Consider the following 6,685-nt stretch of genomic DNA (forward strand, 5'->3'; position numbering starts at 1 on the left):
TTGTTACTCTCACAAGGGACTCAGGTGTGGTTCCCAGCACCCATGTGACAGCTCCCAACCATCTGTAACTCTGGTTTCAGCACCCTCCTCTCTCTCCCACGGGCACTGGGCATGCACTTGGTACAGATACATTCACACCAGCAAAACTGTCATATACATAAAATAAAAATCAATCAATTTCTACCAAAAATGTTATTTGATTTATTGATGTGTGAGTGGGTGGGTGGATGCCCACACCTGTGCCCATTCAGAAGCTAGGGGAGGGTGTCAGGAAGCCCCGTTTGTTAAATGGATGCTGCATGGGGTTATAAGTGGCCATGTGGGTCTGAACAATGGTCCTCAGGGTTGAGCAGCAAACACTCCTAACCGTTGATTCATCTCTTCAGTGGGCAGTGCCTCTACCTTCTTTTGTCTTTTGAGACAGAGTGTCAAATAGCCCTGCCTGGCCTCAAACCCTCCATCTACTGTGGCTGGCCTTGAACATCTGATCTTTCAGCCTCTGCCTCCAAAACACTTTGTGTGCAGGCTTGCCCCACCACACCCAGGACGTACCCATGTCAAAGTTGAGCTCCAAGAAGGTCCCCAAGGCGGTGAGTTTTGATCTGTTCACGACTCCTTCTGAACCTTCTGGGGTAGGGACATGTTTTTCTACACTAACTCTCAAGGAACAGAGCTGGACCACAACTCTGAGGCAGGATGCTAGAGGAAGGAAGGGGCGCACAGCGGCAGCCATCCTTCAGACGTTCACAGTACCCGGCCGCTGCCCCCACAAAGGACCCACAAGGCCAGCTTCCTCAGACAGCAGTGTCTTGGGATCTTGGGAATGTGTAATGGCAGCAGAAACTCCTGTCGGTTGGTCCTGAGAGCATCTTCCACCACCCCAGAGCCCAGCTCGCACACGTGCAGCCTTCTCTTTGGCAAGGGCTTCAGAAGTAGAGGAGAGTGAGGAGAGGAGGTTTGAGGCATTTCTAATTGTAATGAGATTAGGGCCAGATTCCCTTTCTGCATTATCAGCAGGAGCCCAGGGGAAGAACAGCCCAGCTTTCTAGCTGGTAAGAGACCCGGTGATTGTTTTTAGAAACACGCTGAGCCGCTGCCTTCAAAGTCGTCCAGTGACTTCCGGAGCTCATTCATCTCTCTAGAAATTGTCTCCAGGGCCACCCTTGATGCTGATTGGTCAGCTTGCTTGATAGTCTAAAGTCTTCCCCAAGATAAGGCCCTCTGAAGCCACTTCTTAGAAGCTCGGGGCAGTGTTTGAGAAAGCTGCATGAAAACAGCGACATTATTTTCTGGGGAGCATTGCAGACACCTCCCTTTACGCCACAGCACTGTGGGTACTCATCTCCTCTCCCTGACTCCTAACAAAGGCCCTAAGTTATTCCCTGATACAGAAAGAAAGTTTGAGCCTCTGCTCCAGGGGCTCCCGCCTCGCCTTCCTCCCAGCACCCACCCTGGCTCTGGGATCGACCCAGGCTCCATTTGTTCCCCTAATGAGTCTTAAGTGTTTGGCTTGGGTGCCTGCCAGTCCCGCTCCTACAGGGGGGAGGGGTGGGAGAGAATGGGACAGAGCTCACGCGGGCTCAGCCATGCTAGGCCCTGGGAGAACTGGCATAGCCACTGCCTGATTCAAACCAATCAGGAATGCTGCCGGGCAGCCCCTTTAGGGCCCACTTTCTCCTCCACTTCTGAGATTTCCCCAAATGCACAATTCTTTAAACATGCTTCCCAGGTTGGAACCCTGGGGGTGGGCCCATAAAGGTGCATCGTTCTTTCCCCACCGTCATGTTTATGTTTGTACGGTGTGGATGCATGTGCGTGTGTATACAGTCAGCTTGCTCACGGATTCTGTCTCCACCTTCCCAGACTAGAATTACAGGTGAGATATCAAACTCGCCAGACATTTAAGGAGGTTCTGAGGATCTGAGCTCCAGTTCTCAAGCTTGCTTGGCGAGCTTTTAGCCACTAATCAACCCCCCAGTTCTGGAATGTGCATTTTTAATCGGCGATATACAGTGAAGATTATGAATTAATTCTTTAAGGATTGGGGAGATAGTTCAGGGATTAAAGTGGCTTGCCACCAAGAGGACATGAGTTTGGAGCCCCAGAGCCCTGGTAAATGTAGGGTGGCCATGTTTGCAATTCCAGCCCTGGAAAGGAGAGACAGGGGATCCCCAGGGCAAGCTGGCTACCAAGACCAGTCTGTGAGCTCAGGAACCGATTGAGAGACCAAAGCATAGGGCAGTAGAGCAACAAGGAAGATTCTTGACTTTGGCTTCAGAACTCCACACATGCATGTGCACACACACCCATACGTATGCACGTGTCCTCATACATGCGCACATGAAAACAAACATGAAAAGAAGGAAAGAAAGAATTAGGCTTTAGAAAAACGTGGTACATAGCAACACAAGATAATTTGATGCAGGCGCAAAGAAAAACTGAATCATGACTTTTGCAAAGAAATGGATTGTCAATGAAAATCATTGCACCATGTAAAATAAGCCAGATTCAGAAATGCAAAGGCCACAGCTTTTCTCTTGTATGCAGAACCTAAATTTGAAATTGTCTACGTACGTGTGCTGAGGATATGACTCTCAGTAAAAGTACTTGCAACATAGCATGAGAACCTGAGTTCTGATCTCATATAGTGTGTCTCTGTAATCTTAGTGCTTGGAGACAAAGATGGGGAACCCCTGGCGTTGTTGGCCAGCAGTTCTCCCCGAATTAGTTAGCTCCAAGTTTAGCTAGAGAGCCAGTCTCAAAACATAGGAGGGGCCTACAGAAATAGCTCAGCAGTGTAGAACACTTGCTCTTCTTGCAGAGGACTTGGGTTTAATTCCCAGCACCCACTTAGTGGCTCGTAACCACCTGTACCTACAGTTTCAGGAGAGCTGACATCCTCTCCTCCAGCACCAGGCACACATGTGGTGCACAGAAATACATGCAGGCAAAACATTCGTGCACATAAAGTTAACTAACATTTAAACCAGGGTGGAGAGCAACTGACGAAGTCTCTAACATTAATCGCTGGCTTCTGTATGCATATACACATGCACATCTGCACACACATGAATACATACACGTATCAACACTTCCTATGTGAGTGTAGCACACGTATCAACACTTCATATGTGAGTATAGCACACACATGATCACATACACGTATCAACACTTCATATATTAGTATAGCACACACATGAACATATACACGTATCAACACTTCCTATGTGAGTGTAGCACACACATGAACACATACACGTATCAACACTTCATATGTGAGTATAGCACACACATGAACACATACACATATCAACACTTCCTATGTGAGTGTAGGTCATGAAACTCCAATAGGGATGATAGGAGAGGAAGAAGAGGTGGGAAAAAAATAACAGATTATACGTCATAGGCAAACAGAAGGGAGCACTATCTGGAGGGAGAAGGAAAGAGGCTTGGAGACAGGGAGGGCAATGCAGAGAGCAAAGCACACGGACACACGTATGAAGGTGCCATGATGAAATGCATTCTAAACTTAAGAAAAAACACTACTTTAGGAAGTTGAAAGTAGGGATTCTGGGAACGTCGAGACATTTTATTTGCTTTCTAGGGCTGTGATGAAGCACTGACCAAAATAAAGTTGGAAGGAAAAGGGTTCTTTTGCTTTGCAGGTCACAGTTCATCAGCAAGGAACACCCAGGCAGGAACTCAAGCTACAGGACTGAAAGTACCGAACTGGAGTAAAGGTGGCTCTAAAAAGATAGTGTGGAGATGTAGATGACAGAGAACTGTCTGCGTGACAGCTCAGTGTCAGAGGTAGGGGCTTAGGTGAGAGCAGATGGCGCCTGTCATTCCAGAATGCCTGAAAGAACCTGAAAGGGCCTCAGGAACCTTCAATATCCAGTCCAGCCTCCAGTCACAGGATGAAACTACACTTCCCAAATGGCCTTGCATTTTCTAAGAGCCATGAGTTGAATCCTGCCCAATACAGTCTATTTTAGGTATCGACTAAGTTCCAACTATTTGTATCCCAGACCCAAGATTCATATGTGAAATTCAGATTTCCAGTGCGATGCTAACTAGGAGGAGAAGCCTCATGAGAGGTGATTAGCTCACAAAAGTAGACCTCTCCCGAAGGGTGTCTGGGCTCTATCAGGGGCAACACGCTTGCCTTGCTCCCCCCACGTGAGCAAGAAGCGAACCAGAAAACAGGTCCTCGCCAGATCCCAAATCATCTTATGCATTTTAGCCTCCTGAGAGCTATTGTATATATGTTATCTGTTAACGGTATTTTCTATAGCAGGTTGTGATATAAGACATACATAATTTGGCTTTCAACCACAGTTTCTGGTTTGTTGCTTCCTCCCCAAGTCAGAAATTCTGACCTTCTCCAGCTTTTCAGTGGCCAAAAAAGTATTATCTGGCCTGCTTTGTCTGATTGGAGGTCGAAAGACCGGCTTCACTCCAGAGGTCCTGTGCTTTACCCTTCAAGAAAGGAACAGTGAATAACTGGAGAGGTGCCTATACAATGAAGTCCAAAAAACAACAACAAACAAAAATAAATAAAAATAGAGCCGGGCAGTGGGAAAATATGCTTTTAATCCCAGCACTCAGAAGGCAGAGACAGGCGAATCTCTGTGAGTTTGAGGCCAGCCTGGTCTACAAGAGCTAATTCCAGGACAGCTAGGGCTGTTGCACAGAGAAACCCTGTCTCAAAACCCGAAAGCAAACAAACAAACAAAACAAAAACAAAATAGGGATTAGAGATTCTCGGCAGCAGAACTCATGGAAGTTCCTAAAGGGTAACTGTGTGGTTTGGATCTGATGGACCCCCAAAAGCTCATACATCGAAGTATTAGTCCCAAGTACCACAGTATTTGTAGGAAGGACCTTTGGAGGTGATTTTATCATGAAGGCTATAAGCTCATCCATAGATTAAGTTATTGATGTATACATGGCTCAGTGGGTTATTGGAGGACAATGGCAACTTTAGGAGGTGAGGTCTATTCGGAAGTAGGTCAATTAGGGGCAAGCCTTTGAAGTGTATACATTGTTTCAAGTGCATTCTCCACCGCACCTAACCCACCCGTGTGTGTGTGTGTGTGTGTGTGTGTGTGTGTGTGTGTGTGTGTGTGTGCGTGCACAATGTGTGGTCTGTATCTCTCTCCCCTCTTCCCTCTTTTTCCTGTCCACTGTGAGACAGGCTGCTATCCTCTGCCACCCACCCACGCCATGATGTATTTAATACTGTCCTCAGGCACTAAGCAACAAGCCAAGTGACCATGGGCTGAAGTCTCTGGAACTATGGACGAAAATAAACCCTTTCTGTTGTTGTTTCAATCTCAGATTATCTGGTGTGGCAATGGAAACCTGGCCAGCACGGTCACGCAGCCCGAGCAAGCAGAGCGGGCTCCCAGCCCTTCTTCATACTCCAGACTAAGCCCCTCTTTATTAATGGTCTTTGTAATATCCCTCATCATAACACAGAAGAACTTCCCTCATTCTGGGAGCCATTCAAGCCTGAGCAGAGAGTTGTAGGAATCCCTCTGACAGGCAGCTGTTTGATTAGGGGCACAAGCAAAAAGACAGGGTGTTTGACTGAAGAAGTCCTAAGCAGAGTGTTGAAGATACAACTTGGCTTGTGTTTAATACATATAGTAAATACAGAAAGGGTTGAAGGATAAAATTTTGAGATAGATGTAGTTTTTAATCTGAAATGTATCACACACACACACACACATGTTTCCAGCACTCTCTTCCCAGATTAAGGGGTTATTCTGAAGGCTTGGAGCTTCTGCAATCTGGAGCCTACTCCTGGTTCTGGTTCAGCTGTCTTTGCTTCCAGGTCTATTCTGTGACAAATCTGACACCGTGGGCCCTGCTGCTCTGCTCTGCCTTCCCCAGCATAATAGCTCTGACCATCGGAAACTCGGTCACAGGCCACGAAGGCGTGGTACGCTTAGGAAACACCACCAGATTGTGGTCAGGTGATCGTGTGATGCAGATGTCAGCATGGACCGTATGAGATATCCGTACAGTGTCAAGGATGCCGTGTCAAGACGCCGCTCATCTAAACATGCTGGGAATGATTTATTCCTGCCTTCTTGTCGATGTCTCCCTTTAGACTGGGAATGTCTAGCCCATGACTGTCCTGTGGTGTATTTGGGAAGCATAATAAATGTCTGACTTCATGACTCACAGCTGGAGAGCGATGTGCCTCAGGATAAAGCGTGCCTTCAACTGTCATCAAGTGGTACTGAGAAGAGACCTCGGGTGGCTGAAATGCAAGCCTGGAATGTCTGTCGCTGGAATTGCGCGATTCTAACCTCCAAGCTGATGGTGTGAGGGGAAAAGGGGCCTTCTGGGAAGCGACTGAGAGAAGAGGTATCATAAATGAGATCCACAGATCGTAAAAGAGCCCTGGAGCCACTTGGTCACTTCCACTGTGTCTGCACACTACGGAAGGGTACCGTTTAAACACCGTGAATTAACTTCTCTCTAGTCGTGGCATCTGACAGCACCCTGATCTGACTTCCCAGTCTGCAAAGCCATCAGAAATAAATTCGTTTAGAGGTCATTCAACCTACTACTGTTATAGCTGCTATAACAAAATACAGTAGGTTGAGCGGCCTCCACGGTGACTAAGACTGACTCCCTGCCGCTGCCCGTGGAAGCTTGGCAGGATTCCAAG

Source organism: Arvicola amphibius, chromosome 7 (assembly GCF_903992535.2).
Source record: "Arvicola amphibius chromosome 7, mArvAmp1.2, whole genome shotgun sequence".
NCBI lineage: Eukaryota > Metazoa > Chordata > Mammalia > Rodentia > Cricetidae > Arvicola > Arvicola amphibius.